This window comes from Eubalaena glacialis, chromosome 12 (genome assembly GCF_028564815.1).
Source record: "Eubalaena glacialis isolate mEubGla1 chromosome 12, mEubGla1.1.hap2.+ XY, whole genome shotgun sequence".
NCBI lineage: Eukaryota > Metazoa > Chordata > Mammalia > Artiodactyla > Balaenidae > Eubalaena > Eubalaena glacialis.
The window spans coordinates 60,664,539-60,685,907 of NC_083727.1; the positions used below are offsets into that span (position 1 = coordinate 60,664,539).

Consider the following 21,369-nt stretch of genomic DNA (forward strand, 5'->3'; position numbering starts at 1 on the left):
CTTTCCTATAGGTCTTTAGGTCTCTAAAGTTCTTTCCTATAATCTGTGTAACTACACCATCCTTGGGAAATTGGTAGGATAGTTGGTCTGTTTGTCCCTGTTTTAGAAATGAGGAGAGAGAAAACCAAGTTGGTGACGAACTCAAGGTTATGCAATATCAGAACAAGAGCACACACTTTCAGCCTGTTCTCTGCCTTTAGACTGCCCACTGCCCTAGTGGGTTCCTCTTCTCCCTTTGAGAACATACATATTCATGTGTTTGAAGTCAGCCGTGGATATTGACACGGACTGCAATGAGTTGAAAAGAGAGGGGCAGCTAAAAGAACGATTAAGACTACTGAAAGAAAATAAGAAATTTAATAATTGAAATGTCTTCTATTTCTTAAAAAAAAAAAAGAGAGAGAGTAGATGAACCCGATAAGATGCAAATAAAAAAAGAAAACAAAATACATGTAAAATGAAAAATGCAATTGGTTTTGTATCTTCAAAATGCTTAACTTGCAGGATGGGAGAACACACAATTTAGCTTGTTTGGGTTTAGTTCTCCTAATATATTCTACAGAGTAATTTATTTTCAGAAGAAGCCTCACTGCAGTGCTCCTATTATGATAATGGGAATTTATGCACATGAGTATTTGTGATCACATCGCAGAGCAATTTTTGGAAGAACTAAGGGGGGAGGAATTAGCATTTTAAAAATAGGGATGAAGGCTTAAAATAAACCTCTAAATTTTCAATCTTTCACTCAGTCTATCTACACACACACACACACACACACACACACACAATTCCACAGTGAATTGTCTTATTTGGGCTAAGTGCTTCTCTAGTGAAGAACAAAACTTGTGAGTGAAAAACGGCATAATGCAGAGAATGCCTGCATGGATTTGTTGATGAGAAGGTGGCCGCCCCTGAGATTGGAAAACACGGCTCCAGCAGCCCCAGACCTCTCTGACCATGTTCACTTTGCTTACTCAGGAGCAGACAATGACAGGCAGGGACTTAGGGGGAGGGGATGAATCAAAGTCCCTCTTACCCTGTGTCTCTCTGCTAGAATTGTTGTCAGCCTGGTGAGGTGACATGAAGTAGGGGATCAATCCAGTAGACACAGGATGAAAATGTAAACAGGGATAAGCTCTCTGTGCACGCACTCCCTTTCTCGCTCTCTCTCTTTCTTCCATCTCATTCTATCTTTTTACACAAAGTCCAGGCATTTGAGAGGGTAGGTGTTTTTCGCTGTCATGAACAAGACAACGCTCAGCACTCAAAGTCACTGAACAGTAGGATCATCTGTAGGGCAAAGCCACACTGCTTTTCGTGAATCGTGTGTGGTGATTTCAAGATTGTGTTACAGAGTGTGCCAATATCAGTGTGTATATTAGATCACTCCAAATACGAATACCCTCGGGGAATATTCTTGCAAAGTCACAGCTTGGGCATATTAATGAAAATAAAGCTGATCGAAATAGGTAAACTCATAGGTCCGTGCACCAAAGTTTATGGGCACAAGTCAGCTGTCACTGGGTAGGCAAAGGGAGACATAATATTCCAGTCATTTCTCTAGTGGAAGGAACATTAGCCTACTCTCTCTCTTAATTGATATTCTGCAACTGAATCAAGCTCTGCTGATTGCTGACCAGCTCACACGTTCCCCATATGTCTCCAGATTGCTAAACTCAGAAATGTGAGACAGCATCACTGAGTTAGTCTGAGGACAGCCAACCTCAGTAGTGGTTGCTAGACCATTTGTTCCTATAAAGAACAGATAGATGCAAATCAGGAGTCTGGAAAAATGTGCATTTTCACAATTTTCAATGAAATTTATTATCTCATATATAAGGCACAATTCAAGGATTCAAATTAATTTCACTGGACAAACATTATTAAATAGTGTCAATTTGCCAGAGTAGGTGAAACATACTGTACAAGAATTTTATTTTCTTCTTTTATATTTGTCCTTTGATATACATTCATGTTCTTATTTGCTTGTGAATAGTGGAAACAAAATTATGGATATAATTAGCACAGATTAACTTCAGAGCAGAAAAGCTTGTATACTTCAAGTATCAATTGTTTACTAAAAATTGAGTTGTTAAAACTGAAAAGCAGAATGCAGAATTTCCTGTTCTCATCAGAGTCAAGAGCTAAAACTGTAACTTCTTCAGTCACACATAAAGATATGCTAATATTTTACATTTTGTTTTATTTTTGGAAAAAGTATCAAATATAATGCCAAAAACCCCAAGATGCATGTTACTACTTTAAGATAATATCAGGGTGTATTCCCACATGCAAGGCCCTGAGCTCTTCTAAGTGTATTAATCATCCCAACAACCATACAGGGCAGGGACAGTTTTCATTCTCATTTTACAGATGAACAACCAGGGGTTTATAAAGAGGTCAGTGTCTTTCTCCCATCTGTGGGAGAGCTGTGGTTTGAACCCAGGCAGTCTTTCACTGGAGCTCAAGTCTTATCTCTTTGCTATAGGGATCCTTCAGCAACATTAAGTAAATTCTTAAAATTGAATCTGGCAATGTGTTTCATGCATTTTGAACATTGAGAATGTTTATCAAAATAGGTGAATGGGTACCATGTTTTAAACATAAATGCTTAAAAATGGATTGTATCTGAGGTCGCTGTTATGACAGATTGAAAAGTAACATATATACAAATATATTTAATCAATTTAACAAAAGAGACTTACCTTTTTATTAACCTACTTTTTATTATTTAAAAAAGGGAGAACATGCTAGGTTACTCACAGTAATTAGGGGTCTCATATGTGTGTACATGGTTAGCAAGTGTAAATTATGCTGACCTGCTTAGGGCTTGCAAATAGCTTAGATATGATGATGGAGCATGGTGTGACTTCCTATGAGATCTCCTTGATTTTTGCTGGGAATATTTAAAAAGTAAAGGATGTGGCCTTCCCATAGGGATTATAACACTTCTTTGACTTAATCAGTTTGCTTTATGCTCTCAGAGAGAGAATTCTCTAGTTTCACTCATCTAGAGAAAACCATACTATTCTTGGTATTTGCAGTAGTGAAGAAAATCACTGTTTTCCTCAAGGGAAGCATTTGGTAAAAACTGTAAGTAGTTTCTCGGCAAAATCTGATTCGTTAATGTAATCTTAAAAAGGAAAACCAAACAACAGAACAAAGAAGATCTTATAAAATTTAATAACCTCAGTACATAATCATGTAAACAGTAACCTCCCTCTCTCATTAAAATCAAGGAGGGCTTCCCTGGTGGCACAGTGGTTGAGAATCTGCCTGCCAATGCAGGGGACACGGGTTCGAGGCCTGGGCTGGGAAGATCCCACATGCCACGGAGCAACTAGGCCCGTGAGCCACAATTACTGAGCCTGCGCGTCTGGAGCCTGTGCTCCGCAACAAGGGAGGCCGCGATAGTGAGAGGCCCGTGCACCGCGATGAAGAGTGGCCTCCGCTCGCCGCAACTAGAGAAAGCCCTCGCACAGAAATGAAGACCCAACACAGCCATAAATAAATAAATAAATAATTCCCATTAAAAAAAAAAATCAAGGAGAAAGAGCTCCTAGTTTGAAGGTGTTACCATAAAACACAATAAATTGTTCTAAAATATTTTGGAGGAATTATGGTGAAATTTTTCAAGAGATACAAATCCCTTCATTTAATGCATTGGCTTGTGCTGTTCTTGAAATCATTCCATTTCTCCATGATGAGATAGGAGCCATGAGTCTTGCTCACTTGTTTTATACAGTAGCGTTTGAACAGAGCTATCACTTACTGCATGTTTGCTCTGTGTCTCAAGAAAATAAAGCAGCGAAATGAGTAATGCTTTATTACCACCAGAGTCTACTGAAAAGCAAATAATATTCTCAGGCCTAGAATGAAATCTTACTGAGTGTTGGTGAAGGAAAGGAAAAGAAAATGTAGAAAAAAAGATTTCTAGAATTTTCTTAGGCAGACAGCTGAAACAGAGTCACAGGAAATGATTTGAAAGCTTTGCTTGAAATAAAGTTTTTCTTTTCTGCTCATCAATTAAACAATTAGTGCACAATTCTCTCCTTTCTAGCAATGCTGAAGTTAGGAATGAGAATTCTTGATTTACTATTTTCTTCGTAATAAAGGCAGCGTCCAACTTACAAATGGATTGTTTTACCAAAATGCATTTGTTAGATTGTCGTGTGGGACCCAAATGCCCTTTCCCAAAGAATCAATGTTATAAATCACTGTTTGATTTAAAGCCTGGTCCACATAAGCCTAGTGAAAGCATAATGCTCCTCAGCTATACTACTGTAAGTATTAGCCTGAAGTCTGAGGTCTGAGCTGGGCGTAACTCATTTTGAACTAGAAGAGGGAGGAAGAGACTTTTTTTCCCTTTTCCTGGGCACAAGGCAATTCCAGGATATGGTGACCATGCCTTCTGAATTAAAAACTGGGGCACATGGCCCAACATAGGAATTTGTTTTCTATGAAAAAAATAAAATTAGAAAATAAAAAATTTTCTCCAAGGACATTCTACAGATATATGGAGATGACTTTTAAAATCAGTACTACCCCAGAAAATCCAGTAGATTTGGATGCTCCACACTAGTAACATTTGAGGAGAGAAAGTTTTGCTTTGTTTGGTTTGTTTTTGAAAGCCCAGCTTGAAGCAGAAAGCCCAGGAGGCTATTGCAGTTGACCAGAAGAGAGGTGATGGAGACTGGAATAAAGCCAAGCCAGAGGGAACAGAGAGGAGACCAATTTATTGATATGATAGATATTAAAAGTTGGAAATATCAAAACTTGGTCTTTTGGTGTGAGAGATAGGGAGGAGACAAGATGCTTGGGGGAGCTGACTGGCTGGACAGACTGGGGGTGGTGTTGGATCAAAATCATTGGCGGTAAAGGAAAATAAACCAATTAGCAGGGAAGATGAGTCTGCCCAAGGTCAGTTCTTTCAGCCACTCTTGCTTTACACAGCTCCATTTTCTTCCCTACTTCGGACTTAACACATTCTCTAAAAAGCACTGAGATTTGGGCATTTGATCTTCACAACTATCCTAGGAGATTGTAGGTGATAACAAAGAATCAGAAAGGTTAAGTAACTTGCTCAAGATTATGGTTAAATGGCACTGAACTTCTATTAAAGAGATCTTTCTGACCAGTACTCTTTGCATTACTTAATCTTGCTACCTGTGTGTACACAACTAATCCTTCAATTCAATTCAATTAATTCATAAATTTAAAAAGTGCTTGATGAGTCCTTACAATAGGATATACTTGATACTGTCTCTAGGAATAGAGAGAACAAAGACATAGGCTCTGCCCTCCAGAAGTCTCACTAATGAGGTAGGCTTACAGAAATTTGAAAGCAAGGAGACCTCTCCTGAGAAAGAACCATATAAAGAAAGAAAGGAGTAGATAAACTTGATCCTCTGACTAGAGGTGAGCAATATTTCCAGCAGAATTACTCACAGACCCTTGCTGTATCATTAAGTGGTGGGAAAACCTTGAAACTATCAACAAAACCTCTATAAATCCCTGAGATGCAGGCAGTGCTGCTTTGGTGATGGTTGTCTCCTGTGGTGAAAAGAATGTAGACATTGAAGCCTAAGGACATGGGCTTGAATTTCTGCTTAGTTAATTGTTAACAGTGTGACTTTGGGCCAGTCATTTAACCTCATGTGAAGTGGGTATAATGCTGTAAGAATTAGATGTGGTCTATATAAATAAAAATCCAACCTAGTGGCTACTCGTATTACTACTATTAATAATAGTAGTATACTACTATTATTATATTTAGTATTATTAGATACTGCTCACCCACTTCTGAATGGCAAATGGGACAATTTAACCATGTTAAGGACCCCAGTTTATCAGACACATGTGGCTGAGCAGGAGATAGCAGACATAGCAGAAGTGATGCCTTTTAAATGACTAATATGGGGGAGGGGGGTACTGGCAATGTGTGGCTGAGATGAGGTAGTTGGTAGCTGTGGCAGAATCCAGGAGAAGTCACAGAACTCAGCAACAGTTAATGGTGATGATGCCCAAAAGATAGAGTCAGGCAAAAGAGGGGCGAAGAGGGAAGGGCAGAAGTCCCATGGTAACTCATTCATGACCATGTTGGCAAATTCACTCATCTATTCCTTTAGTCCCTCAACAAATATTCACTGAACACCAGCTATGTGCTAAGTACTGCTATAAGCTGCAGGGATGAGGTGCTAAATAAGGTAATCAAGAATCCTGTCCTCACAGAGTTCACAGTCTAATGGAGGTAAGAGAGATAATACATAAGTAAACCGGAAATAGTCAAGATAAGAGAAATCAAAGTGAAGATGTGCTAAAGCACAGAGGCTCCAAATTGGAATGTATGGGAAGAAAACACTAAAACTCTCTTTATATGCTGTTTGTGTCTATAAATTCATAATATTTAATTAACACTCTCCTAACACAGAGAGTGCAGCAGCTCCTGGGCCTGGCGTGCACAGTAGATGATGCCCTGTGTCCTGAGAGAAGGATGGGAGCCCTGGTCCCTGGGGACTAGCAGAAGTGTTCTCCCTTTCCCTCTCCCCAGCTCTCTCTCTCTCCTTCTCTCTCTCTCCCTCTCTTTCTCCCTTTCTCTCACTCCTGCACTACTTACTGGTCTTCTCTGATAGATCTGAGACCTGGACCCCTTATATGGCACTCTTTTCAGCCACACTGATATAAAAATGACAACCTAAACATATATAATAAGAAATTGGCCAATATGTTTTCATATTATCAGAAAAGTCTATAGGCCCTATAGACATGGCATAGAGGTCATTTATGTAATGAAATAAAATATAATGTAATAAAATGAAAGTAATAAGATAAACAACTTAAAATCAGACTTTACAGTTGCTGTATCAAAAATATTAAACAAGATTCTCTACCATGTGAACACAATCTTCTACATAAAATCAAGAAGTGGGCTCTCATCACACACCATGTCTGCTGGCACCTTGATCTTGGACTTCCCAGGATTGTGAGAAATATATGTTTGTTGTATAAAAAAAATTAAACAAGATTTTCAAAAATAATGAAGTACAGTCAATCACAGTGTTCTCAGCTAAAAATTAAAATTAATATTATTTTGGAGAGAGCAAAATTTTATTTACTTAATAAAATAAATATCTTTAAGATATAAGCTATAATATCAAATAACAAATAATATATCTAAAACATGTTCCAGAAACATAATGTCTTAATAAAAGTGTATTATTATTTTCATCAGTTAAATTTCACTTACCCTCCACTCTGGAAATGAAAGCATTTATATTTTTACTATCAGCATTTGCTCAGCTATTTATAATCACTTAGAGACATCAACACCAGGTTTAGAGACATTTTCTTCTTTTTACTGAATTTTTAAATTTCTCCTAATTCTCCTCGTCCACCGGTGTTAGGATAAAGTGCATGGAGTGTTGAGGTAGAGCAGAGGTAGGGGTGAATTATGAAGCTGCGTATCTATGTTCTCCAGCTTCTTCCTCTCAAGTCACAGCCCTTGAACTTTGTTGGCTGGCGTAAAACGGGGTAGAAATTCTTCGCCCGTCTGAAGACAGGAGCTGGACGAGATAATCCATCGTGAAACCTGGGTGTTTAGGCTCTACCCTAAGTGGTCAGTAAAATCATTAGGAGAGTCTCCTAAAGTTGTTGAGTTATTCGTTTTTAAATTTTTTAGCTATGAATATGAGCATCAACTCATCAGTTTTGGCTTGGACTTCAGTCCTATATCTTAAAGAATAAATAATATAAATTTAATTATCTTCATCTAAATTGACCACCAATGCAGTAGTCATTTTGGTTATTCCTGGATCACTCAGTAAACCATATTTTACCTTATTAGTAATATGGAAGATTTAGAGATGAAACCCATTGGCTTTTGAACGCACAGACCACACGAATGATCCACTTTCTTTTGACATGCATTTAACCCCAGGAACAGTTGTTGATTTAGTAGTGGTCAGAGGACAGGGACGGTCCCTACGTAGAGTTCCACGGCCCTAGCAGGCCTTCATTAGAACCTTGCTCCTGAACTCACTGGCCCAGAAATGGGCAACACTTTACACTAACTGGCGAGATAGGATCATTCAAAGCGAGGGCTGGAACATAGCCATTCTGCCAGCACAGAAGTGTCGTGGCTCATCACGGCACAACCTTCCCAGGCTGTAGATCTCTGGAGAATGAATGACAGATTCCTGAGCTGCTGTTGTACAGTGGACCGAAGAGAAGCAAAGGCAGGCAAAGGAAAAGAAAATAGAAAACACTTGAAGTTTTCCTAGCTGCTCAAAGTCCAAGCACGTGGTGGGGATGGGGACCATGGGGGTAGACAGAGCAGTTTGGCAGGCTGCAGTCAGAAGCGTGTGGATCTTTTTAAATAAAATATCTGGGCAGTCGACAAGTCTAAGAGATACTGAAAAGTAAAGAGCCATCTCTATATGTGGGAAGCATTATTGTACATTGGTTTCTTCCTCAACTCTTACATTTGGAGAGCAATCATGATAAGGAATGTCATCTTCAAATACTGAGGACAGTGGCAAGCTGTGAAGTGGTTTCGGGAGAACTTTTCTCAGATGTGAGATCTGGCCTAACAAATAAACAAAAATAATGCCACTAGGTGAAATAATACATTATTAGAAATTCATCACTTTATAGCATCCATGGTTTTTATGTTGAATAATACTGTGGGGAAGGGAAGACTTCTAATGAGGGCGGTAACTCCTCTTCAGAAAATATATTTATATTTTGCTTTAAAAAAAGGGTAGTAGGCTTTTGGTTCAAAATGTAAACAGTAGCATATATCAAAGAATGGATAAAGATATTGAGATTATAGTCTCTGTGTAACTTTAAAATTTTTATCTTGGCATATTTAAACGCTAGTCTTGAGGTTTGTGTTTCATGTGAAATTTCTTCAGTCATCTCGAGGGGCTGTTACACACCTTCCAATCTTCCTGTAATTAAAGCAGTAGTTTTGTTGTCATCTTGTCACAACTCATGAGAAAAACTGTGAAAACTCAAGAGCATATTCAGTAGTAAGTCGGTATTAGACAGCTATATGTAATTTGACTTTGCATCTTGAGGCACTTCACTACACTTGTGAATAGTCAGCTATTCCTTTCCCATTAACTACTTTTTCCTTCTAAAGATTCTTTCTTTTTTCTTAAAGTTTCTAAGGGGCATCTTCCAGGATATTCCAGGAACTCAGGTGTTGGTAAATCTAGCAAAAAAGTCAATTTAATTTTTCTAGGATTCACTAAAATTAAGACTTTACTCTCTAGTTTTAATGGAATTCTAAGTAATATATTATTATAAAATTAAGTCAGAGCTCATTTGGATGAATTTGTAACTATCCCATAATGTTGGCAATCATGTACTGAGAAATTCTTTTGTAATATTTAATGTTTTTTGCTAAAAAAAAAAACAGATCCTTTCACATAGAGAAAGATACTGTGGAATTTAAAACAATAAATTACAAACTTGTATTTATTATTTGATAAGCCTTAGGCAGAGCCATGTACACATTAAAAAATATTTTCTTTGCTCATATTACTTCTAAACATTGAAAATATGCTGCAAATTTCTAGAGGTTAGATAATGACCAATAATTCATTACTAAACCAAAAGGTCCTTCAAGGAGAATCCCAAAGACCTGAATTTATTTGGTTTTATTGTAACTTAGAGCAGAGATCTCTTATCGACACAGTGAACACAGCTGGAGAACAAAATTATAATTGGAGATGTAGTAGGCAGAGTGACACTAAATCCCCAAATATAAGAAATCTCACAATGACTTCACAGATATAAAATTGGTCATGACTGGGAAGAGCACTACGGATTGAAAAGACCTGAGAACTAACCATGAGTCAGCAATGCCTGTAGGTAAGTGATTATTGGTCTTGAAAAATGTATAGATAAGGACATAGCATCAAACGCCCCACAGAGTGACTCTCCCTGTATCCAACATTGTTTGCCTGCCTTTGAACTCTATATTTTAATCAGCTGACAAGAGCATAAAGGGGAAAAGTGGAAATAACGAAAGTACTGAAAAATGGGTAACAAAAGGCTAGCAAAATGACTGGGGTTACTTGGTCTGTATAAGAGAAAGGGGATGATAATAATGTTGAGTACATATAGTGATATCATGTGTATGGGAGAGTATAAATTGTTTGTCATTAGTACCAAATCTAGACTGTAATGTAATTATTTTGAAATAATCTGTAATATTTTTCCCCTTAGAAAAAACTTTTTGATAAAAAAAAAAATGCCCTGGGACTTTTGAGTAAGTTAAGGGGAAAAAAGGAGACTGATGATTAATTTATTGTTCATGAAATGCATACAAAGTTAAGTTCTTCACTTAAAATGGATAGATGAGATTCTTGGAAGAAATGGGACATCTGATGCACTGTAAATCGTTTCCAGGCCTTTTATCTTTGTGACAGCTGTAGCCAAAGTCGAAATTTTAGTCATTCCTATCCAGCTTTTTGAGCTCTGTAGACCCATGTGCCTTTAACAAGTAAAAAGAAATATTATAATGCCCTGAGAGGTACCTGATTCAGTTTCAGTGTAATTACCTTCCCGTTTCTCTTGCCTCTTTCTGCCATCCTTTATTTCTGACTTCCATGTTATACAATGCACCTGTCATTTAACTTTCTGTGTTTTCTCAGCTTTGGAAGAGTTGGTGGTAATCCAAACCTAACAGCAAGCATCATTCTGTAAAGAACAGTGCTTTCTTCCTTTTTATCTTCTATTTTCTTTTCTTTTTTAAAAATAATTTCTAAATGAAGAAAGACAAATGCTACCCAGTTTCTGTCACCTTTTCATTTCTTACTGTTATGTCTGCTTTCAGGTTTCTCCATGGAGTATCTCTGATGCTATTCCTTCTAGAGCCAGGAAAAATCATCTCCTGCCTAAAATATTTTTTTCTGCAACATTCATTCTTGTCTGGAGATGTGACACATTCATTTTGACATTTGGTGATAGAGGAGCTGAGACCAGCAGTCACAAGACTGAGATTCTCGAGAAGGTGGAGATTAGGATCTTTGAGAGAGAATCTTAATCTTATAATGTAGGAGGCAGAAATTTTTACATTTGAGATCAAACTTGATGAAAATGCACTTTAACAATTACCGTTACGCGAAACATTGTTAATTTCATATATATGAACGTAGCATCAAGGACTCCACAGAGTGACTGCTGCTGTTAACTGTGACTTCTTCAAAGAACTTTTGACTTTTATTTAAGCTTTATTTTACCCTGGGGAATATTCTCCATCTTTTGAAGAAGTTATGCTTCTTGTGTGATCTCATGTATTATACTGGTCATAGTCTCATTCTGATCTTTAGAATGACCTGAAGATTTGGAAGTGAATTCATGAGGTTAAGAGAAAATTTAAAATATCCCCATGGATTTATTTATTTTCTCTTTTTTACCAATAAAGCTCAACACTGAAATAAAGTAATAGTTTAAAATCAATTTTATTTATTTTAAAAAGCCACATTATCTTTTAAGTTTATTTTTCACCTTTATTCAGTTTTATTTCTTATTTCCTTATTCTTCTGCTTTTGATTATCAGATAGTTTTATCATTGTCTCCCTCCAACTCAAATTGGTACCTATTTCTATTCCATATACAGTTAATATTTACTCTGTTTAAGGATGTTATCAACTTCATGTTTTCAAGTCCTACTTTCTAAAAACATTTTAGTGAAATATTTCTAAAGATGAAAAACACTGTAAAGGTCAAACTACTTCGCATACTTCCCACTTCAAAGGTTTTTCTATTTAATTCTAAGCTAAAATCATCTCGATTTTTTTCCCCAAAATGCTTTTCTGTAGTCAATATAAGAAATAAAATTAAAAATTTTAATTTATATAATGCTGAAGAGAAAACTGTCATCCGACTTGCTTATTAGTTTGCTTTTATTTAGATTCAGCTTTCAAGATGTAAGAAACATTTTCTCTGTTCTTCCTACATGAATATTTGTGAACTGGTTGCCACCAAGTAGCAGGTTGTGTTATAATGTATCATATTCATACCTTTAAGGCTTCTTTCTTCATTAAAGGAGTCACTATCTTTAATTTTTGTAAGGGGTCTTAATTATTGGTGCTTATTTCATATTTTGATTAATTTTGGTTTTTAATTTCCACTACCTGTCATGGCATGTTTTGCCATGCTCTTTCAGCTGGGTGCCATTTTAATTATTATTCCAGGGATTCATTTTCTCATTTATTATTACCTCAGTCCTTTTAGGTGCTTTCAGAGGGCTAATATCAACTTTCAAGGATAAAGTGTGAAGAACAGATTGCCTTCACACATTGATAATTTTGAAGATTTACAAACAAATTTAAAAATATGATTTCCATTAGTGCACTTAATAAAATTTGCTACAATTTAAGTAGTATAATCCTTGAAGTTTGCATTAGCAAAGTCTTAAGAAACCATATGGTGTACATCAATAGGTACTAATAATATCTACAACTAATTTTAATTTACAGAAAGCATTTTAAGTGAGAGTAATGTAAAAAAAAAAATACCAAAGCTCTTTTCTTGTAATATAGCATCATTTGGTCATGAAATGGTATTAATCTTTGGTCTTGGGTAGAGAAACTGTGTTTTACAGATTAAAAAGAAATTTAGCTATAATTTTATATGGAAGTATCATAACATAGTAAAAATAATTAGGATTTTAGAATTAAAAGAAGTGGACTGAATCTCTACTCTGACCATTATTACTTGGAAAGGTTATATAAACTGCATGTGCTTCAGTTTACATATCTGTAAAATGGGGACAATTAACTCTAGCAAGTATGGGGGTCCTCTTTAGGAAAAGGAGTACTAATTTAAGGTATATACCAGAGCAACTAGAATGACTGAATGACTAGAATGTGCTGTCAAATTACTGTTATACTACATATACAACTTATTAATTAACATATGTAGGAATTTTATCTCCAGATTTCTTCAGGCTATTTCTTCACTGGTGGTAATTTTGCATGCCATTTCCTTTGGAACCAACAGACTTTTTTTTCAGAACAAGATGTGTCAGGTAGATTAAGAAGTGATTCAGTATGTTGGGATGCCCTAAATATGAGGTTCTCCAACATAGCACTACTATAATATTTTGCCCTAAAATTACAGGAATTTGATAAATTCCATTTTATTAAAAAAAAAGAAAAATCCATGTTGGATTTATAATTATATTAGCTGTATATTTTAGCATATTTCTGACATGACATAACTTCCATTTTGACCAGGGATCAATGAGACATGAGCCTTCCACTTATACGTCTACATTTTTGATGATTGGAAGAAGTTTTCCACAGAGTAGATTCTGTGCCTGTACATTTTCAATCTAGTTTGTCCTCTATTGTACACATACTTCTGCTTCTGGAGCCACAGGACATGGTCACATCATGACCTGAACTATGCATCAGCCGCTGTGTTTGACCACTCTGGGTGAGTTGGCACAGTGAGGATACTCCTGGAAGCCATTCTTAGTCCCAGATGGTAGCAATAATTTAACTCCTCACAGAAGTGATTGCTAACCACACAAAGCTATCCTGTAAACCCAAAGTAATATATTACCAATTCACCCTCCTCTTAGCCAGAGCTTAAAAATGCTTACAGTCATTCCAAGGCTACTCAACTTAAAGAAAAGTGCTATGGAGAAGAAGTCAGTGTGGAAAGAGACAGGGAACTGAACTGATTGTGGTCAAAATATCTTACATAACAAATTTGCAAAAATATATGACTATTGGAGCCCACTGTCAGATCCCACCCAGGGCCTTAGAAGAGGAGGGGCCAGAAGCTTAAGCTTCATTAGGTTTATGTTACATGTCTTTGAACCCTACCTACTGTGTAACAAGAGAAGCCTCAGGAAGTTAAAAGGCACTAACTGGGCCAAGGAGGAAAAAAGAGTTGAGAAATGTTTATGAGGTAAACTTAGAAGGACTTGGTGAGGGTCTGTAAGGGAAGGAAGGAAGGAAGGAAGGAAAGCAGGGAGGAAGGGAGGAGGGAAGAAGGGAATTTTAGAATGACCCCTAGTACTCTGAGTTAGAAACATCCTAAGGAGCAGTAAGTTTTGACATGAATAGGGTAGCCGGAGGAAGAAATGATGAGAGAAATTTTGGACCATTTTGAAAATGTGGAAATATCTCTGGCACAGCCAAGGAGAGATATCTCGTAACATTTATATTCAATTCTGAAACTCAGAGAACACCCTAGGGCTAGAGATGGCAGATATAAGTACATAAGTTGTAGTTATAACCTTGAGCGTGGATGAGACAGCCCCCCTGCCCTCACCCCTAACCCCTACTCCCAACACACACACATATCACTATGGACAATGTGCAGAGCAGTCAACCACAGAGCGAGCCCAAGAACACTGGTTTTTAAAACGGGAGCAGAGGAAAGGATTTGGCATCGTGAGAAAGATAAGAGAAGAAAATGGAATGAGTTATGCCAAGGAATTCCTGCAAATAAAGAGTTTCTAAAAAGAAAGAGGGTTCAAAACTGGCAAAGTTAGAAAAGTTTTAGTTAAGTGGTGAGATTGAAAGCAGAGGCGGTGTAAACCACACATGGAAGAAAGCTGGCTGACTGAGAGAGTGGGAAGAGCTGGGTACTTGTTAGAAACAACGGGCTGATGAGAAGATTTTCCTTTCTTTTAGTGAGGGAGAAACTTGAGCATGCTTACAGAGTACAGGGAAAATACCAGTAGAGGAGAGCTTTGAAATTCAGGGAGAACAGAAACAGTTCCCTAAGAAGCTTTTCCTAGCACTCCATCTTCTTAATTCCCTTCTACTTGCAGCATGGATTGAGTATCCCTTCTATCTGCACTTGTGACTCTTTACATATATATTAGACAATTACCTATTTATTTGTCAGTATTTCCTGCTGGAGAAGTGGGGGCCCTATTTAGTTCGTCTTTAAACCTCTTTTGCTTAGAGCCACGTTTATTGAAGGCAGAGACGGAAAGACACAGGTTAGAGAGCAGAGAAACAGGATCTGTCAACCAAGGGGACTCTTCATAATATTTTGAAATTTGAGTGAACTGATAAAGATGGGCTTAAACCTTGAGTCGAGTTTACAGAGTTCAGACCATGCTCTTGCTTACCACGTTTGCAGACCCAGATCAATTTCACCTCTAGGGTATCTGACTTTAATATTTTTTAGACTCTTTCCTGCTAGCCCCCTTTTTTGTGTTCTTTACTTCAGAGGCACACTCCTAGCTGTACAGAGCATGTAGAGAGAATATATAACAAGTAGTAGTGGTGAATGAGACCATCAAATAAAAACATTCTGAAACACAGAAACCTATGAGTATCTGAACTAATTAAAAACCCTCCAGGTCACTTTGTACAGGGAGCAACAATAACAACAAAACAACTCTGTTTCACAATCAAGAGCCACTTGTTTTGTCCTGAGCAGCTATTTCTTAAATTAAAGCTGTTGGTCACAAATTAGACAAGGTAAGAAACTGGGGATTATAGTCTATTCATCAGCGATACTTTAACCCCCTAAAAGAAAGAAGAAGTAAATGTATGCCTGTTGATTGTGAATCAATAGTGTCATCTTCATTTGCGAAGGACAGCGCATTAGAACATGTTGATTTAGAGTTCCTTATTCCTGTTGAATAAACACACAGGTTGCTAATCATCAGCTACTAAATATATTTTCCAAAGGTGAACAAAAGAAGTGGACAATTTGATGCTTCTTAATTAAGCTCACAACACAGAATTTTTTTATACTCTTAAAAGCATTTGTTGCTGAAAGCTAAATGAGTATAGATTTCTAATAGAAAGATTCCCATCCTCCAACACACCAACAGCTGTGAGTGATTCTGGCTAGTAAATTATATGCTATCCTCTACATTGCCTTGTAGATGACCTCAAAACCCTGACCCTGATACAGCAGTATTTCTAAGAATAATTTATTCTCTGTGTTAGATGAACTAAGCCCATGGTGATTCTCAGCTATAATTCCATACTATTTACTGAAAAACTGGTCCTATATATTCAGATAAATTATAGGTGGAGGAAGAGAGAAAGACAGAGACAGAGAGACAGACAGATAGGAGACATATAGACAGATTTAAAAATAGAAGCATAGATGGATTGGAGGGAAGGTGACCAGGAGGCAGGCAGGGATAAATAGCTATCTTAGTAGCCATCCAGGTAGTGTGGTTTCATATATGTGAATTTTTTCTAATTCCATGCACATTAATTTATTATTTTTTTAATTTTAAAAATCTATTTAACCCAAGACATGCAAAATATTATCACTTTAAAATGTTGCTATAAAAATTATTGATATTTTACAGTTAATTTTTCATACTAATTCTTTTTTAAAATTTTTTTTTATTTTTTAACATCTTTATTAGAGTATAATTGCTTTACAATGGTGTGTCAGTTTCTGCTTTATAACAAAGTGAATCAGTTATACATATATATATATATATGTCCCCATATCTCTTCCCTCTTGCATCTCCCTCCCTCCCACCCTCCCTATCCCACCCCTCTAGGTGGTCACAAAGCACCGAGCTGATCTCCCTGCATGCACATTAATTTAGTGTTACTACACTTTATGTCATACTTCAAAACCTGTTTTCCATGTGTAGGGTTATAGCCACAGATATAGGTATAGATATAGACACAATCTCTGAGGACTTTACAAGGTCATAACACTAATTTACATTCATAGAATTTCTATACCTTAGATTAACATACCTGCAATGAAAATTCCACAATTGTTATACTGACCCATAAACATTTCCATATATCACAGCTCACATTAGCCCATTTTAAAGCTTTGTTTACGTGTATGTAAACCTCTACATTAATGTTTTGTATTCTGAAAATTTCACCCACACAGCACCAGTCACTTAATTGCGCTAATTATTATTCACACATTAGCGCCCATTAGTCAGCATGGGTTTCTTTCCATTTTTTAAAAATGTTTTAGCCAGCATTCAGATTGCACTTACTTGGCAGAAACGACTTGTTATAGTGGTTTTCAAAATCTGGCAGTAAGCCTAAGAAGCAACCTGTTTTGCTGTCTGAATTTCCTATTCCAGTCATTGTTACAGATCTAAAGAGACAATCTGTTAAACTCATTGAAACTTTATGGGGAAAACGGTGAAGAGGAACTTCAGAAGGTCCCCAAATGCTGCTGTCAAAGCAATGGAGAACAATTTTCTAGTAAATGGGGTTCAATTATACCATGTTTGATATGCAATTGCTGGTAGGAATTCATCCTTTTTAAACTGTTATAGATTTTTTTTAGTCAGTGTTATTTCACAGAAATCTTAGAAAAACATTTAAGCATACTCAGGGGCATGACCTGCCTAAACTGGATCCCAAATATAATGTATATTAAGATATAACATTGAGGCTTCCCTGGTGGCACAGTGGTTGAGAATCTGCCTGCCAATGCAGGGGACACGGGTTCGAGCCCTGGTCTGGGAAGATCCCACATGCCGCGGAGCAGCTGGGCCCGTAAGCCACAATTACTGAGCCTGCGGTCTGGAGCCTGTGCTCCGCAACAAGAGAGGCCGCGATAGTGAGAGGCCCGCGCACTGCAATGAAGAGCGGCCCCCGCTTGCCGCAACTAGAGGAAGCCCTCGCACAGAAACGAAGACCCAACACAGCCATAAATAAATAAATAAATAAATAAATTTATAAACAGCTAAACGTTCTCTTCTGCAAAAACAAACAAACAAACAAAAAACCCCTCTCATTTTATGGACTGAATTCCTAGAAGGAAACAACAGATTTGTAGACAATAGAAGCAATAAAACAAACCATCACATTCTCCCATATGCTCAGTTTAGTTGACACTGCATCTTGCAGAATCTGACTTTGAGGGACTTCTTTAAAGGAAATGCCAGTAGAGAAGGAGAGGTTGAAGATTCATGAGTGTCTTAGTCCATTTGAGCACCTATAACAAAGTACCATAGCCTGGATGGCTTATAAACAAAAGAAATTGACTGCTTACAGTTCTGGAGGCTGGAAGTCTGAGTTCAGGGTACCAGCATGGTTGGGTTCTGGTCAGGTCCCTTTTCTGTGTTGCAGACTTCCTTCTTCTCTGTGTATCCTTACATGATGGAAAGAGGGCAAGAGAGCTCTTTGGCGACTAATCCCATTCACGAGAGACCTCTACCCTCATGACCTAATTATCTCCCAAAGGCCCTCACTTCCATCTCCATCATATTGGGGATCAGGATTTGGTCCATTGCACTGAAGAAGAGGAAGCCATTTCCTGACACTCTGTTCCCTCAGTTAGTTCCTTACCCATTAGCTGAAAGTCTTGCTGGTCAAGCTAAACCTGGGTTAAATCCTTAGCTCACAGTTCCTGGTTTACTCCATTTAAAATAAAGTGTTAACTTCATCTCTTCAAAATATACTATAGATTCTGGAACACTTGTTCCAAGGCAGTCAGTACTGTAGCATCCCAAAAGGATTGAAATGGAAATCTCTGGGCTCTCTGAAAGCTGGAGAGAACAGAGTGGAGCAAAGCCTTCAGGAAACTCAGATAGTCACTGTAGCAGGGCTGTCAGTATAATGCAGTACAGGTGAACTAAAAGAGTTAGGGGGTAAAAGCAAAATCAAAGACAAGGCCCAGTTAGTACCCACAGGATGAAGGAACCAGTAAAAGAAAGAACAAACTGGGAATCACTTGGATCTGTTGGGGTTAGATAAAAACAAGATCGTAATATAGAGAGGATTAAAGTCAAGCCAGAGCCATTACAAGGACTAAAGATCCAAGAAGCTATGAGAGCCAAGGAGCTGCTAAGAGGTCATTTTGGTGTGATAACTTGGGGGCTATTCCTGATCTTAAAGGATTCTGTAGATGTGGAAAGGCACTGGGATGGAGTGAGAGATTATCGGGGTCACCACACAAAGCTTTTGCTGTTACCTTACATCTGGGTGAGAGTTCTTCTGGCTTTGTACCTCCATGGCACTTGGCTTGTCCTCTCTTAGGACCTGTGTTCATCCACACACTTGTTACTGCCTCTCTCCTCACACTTTAAGCTCTAGAGGTCCAGACTGTGCATTTATTCTGCAGTTCCTAGTGCATTGTTTTACAAAGTACTAGTCTAAATTAAACTATCGATATTAACTGAGATATAAATGGATTGAATGATAAATATGTCCACATCTCTGAGGTTGTGTTTCATTTCATGCAGTGTTTGTTAGACTTGTCTTTGGCTATTTAATTCAATTGCTTGGGGTGTGATGAAAATGATGCTGAGGTCACAAGTTCAGTCCTTGTGTGAGCAGCTTGCTGAGCTCTATTTTATGGCCACTGAGTCCATTGGCCAGCTGTTTTGAAAATGCATAACATTGGCCACCAGAGGATGAGAAAAGATATGGGGGAATCAGAGGAACCTTATCACTTCTGATAACAATACAACTCAGAGTATTTGATTCATAATAAATCGGTCTTTGCACATAGGGTCCTGCTGTTTCCCTCAGGAATACTATTTAAAATATTACAGTACTATCCTTTTGGAAGTCCAGGAAGGAATGAGCCCCAGATAGAATTAGGCAGCAGAAAGGAAAGAGCAGGAAAATCATCTTTCAGAGAGACCAAGGCTTGAACCTCATCTGTGCCACTTGTGGCTAATGTGATCCCTCAGACAAGTAGTCTTTCTGAGCCTCAGATTCACTATATGTAAAAACTTAATTTATAGGACTTTTGTGAGAATTAGAGGAGATAATATTAATGTCACAAACCTAATATCACTGTCACAGGTAAATACTTAGTAAATGTTTGCTGTTAGTATAATATTTTCATAACATCTTATGGAAAAACCCAAATGAACTTTTTGGCCAACCCAATAACTTACAGTTGCAAGTAGACTAAAAGAAAATGGCTGGCCACATATGAGAATAGCAGGGGTGTAAGAATCAGAGTTATCGTGGCTGTCAAGGATCTCAGAGAGATATCCAATCCTGAGTTTTACAGATAAGAAATGGAAGAATCTCAAGTTTAAGTGCCTTGCTTGGTAGTCACAAACTGGCAAAGCTGAGACTCGAACCTCCATCTCCATGTCCAATCCCATCGCTCCTTCATGCTTAGCAGTAGGAGGCAGTCTGAATTCCAATGAGGAATTTAATATTTAGAATACCTTAGTAAGTTCTCTACTGAACACAGAACACACTCTAACTTGGTTACTTAATGTAGGCAATACTTATTGAGTGCTTATCTTATGCCCAACTTTGCCCTAGGTGTTGGCATGTTTGAGATTTGTTAAGATAAACATAAAAGTGGCCCTGCCCTTGTGAGGACAAATCTCCAGAGAAAAATCACCATGTAAACAAACAAATACAATTCAGTGCAGCAAAAGCCCAAGGAAGGAGGTGTACAGTCAAAGAAGTCCTGGAACTTCCCAGGGAGAGGCAATTGAGCTATGACTCTGAGCAGCTACATGATGCTCTGCAAGTGCTATCAGAGAGCGCCAGTCAGTCATTCCTTCTCCTCCTACATTTGCCCATAGAAATGTCTGTCAAAGAATATGTTAAGAAAAACTGCCAGAATTTTATGCATCATTTTAGTATGTATTGCCATTTGATAGTAGGATATGAACTTGAGATTCAAACAGAAAACAGTCTTAAGTTTACTTATGTGGCTTTTTAATACCCTGAATTGCTTGGCAATAGCAGAAATTCTATTTTTTTCTTCAGTGTTTATACTATTCTTACTCTCAAAAGGAGGGGGAGGCATTTACAACCATCCTTGCTCACTGTATGCCGCATCTGCTCTTGGGTCTTATTCTCATGTAGTCACTTACAGTAGGAAGTCTGCACTCAGGAAAAAGTGCTGGAATCATTGTTCCGTTGCATTTGTTTGGAGGAACCAATGGTTAGATAATATTTTGCTTGGTTGAAGAATAACTCTGATACGTTGTCTTAACTTTTAAAAGTAGATTCACAAACTTGTTGAATATTTCCTCAGCATTACCTTCTGTGTTCTGCTTTTGGTGATCTTAGGCTACTCTTTGATCAAAGAAATTATCCCTTGATCAAAAATTAATACTGACAAAAATAATTTGATGGATGCTCTGAGTACTCATGTTAAAATTCAAGAAGAAAGAATTTGTATTATATTCAAGATTATGATGAATTAATCTAATTTGAAAAAAAGGATACATTTTCAATCTAAACAATTAATTAAGTAGAACCCTTAATGTTGAATAGAAGTAATGCCCTAAGTAAAATAAGATACTGCTAAAAAGATTCTTGTTTGGTTTTTTAAAAAGGGGTAAGGACTGGGGAGGAAAATAATATTTTTCTTTAGACATTCAAAAAGATCTACTTTGTCAAATGTCACAAATAACCCCTCCTGCCAAAAATAAAAATAAAAATAAAAAAA

At 37.4% G+C, this 21,369-nt stretch overlaps 1 long non-coding RNA gene across 1 annotated transcript in view; it reads right to left on the reverse strand.

The window, feature by feature from the left end:
- LOC133102614 (uncharacterized) overlaps window positions 1–21,369 on the reverse strand; it is a 69,517-nt gene that overhangs the window by 44,201 nt on the left and 3,947 nt on the right. Inside the window, exon 3 of the long non-coding RNA XR_009703019.1 lies at window positions 17,989–18,087. This is a non-coding gene — a long non-coding RNA (uncharacterized LOC133102614). The remainder of the gene's footprint in view (window positions 1–17,988; window positions 18,088–21,369) is intronic.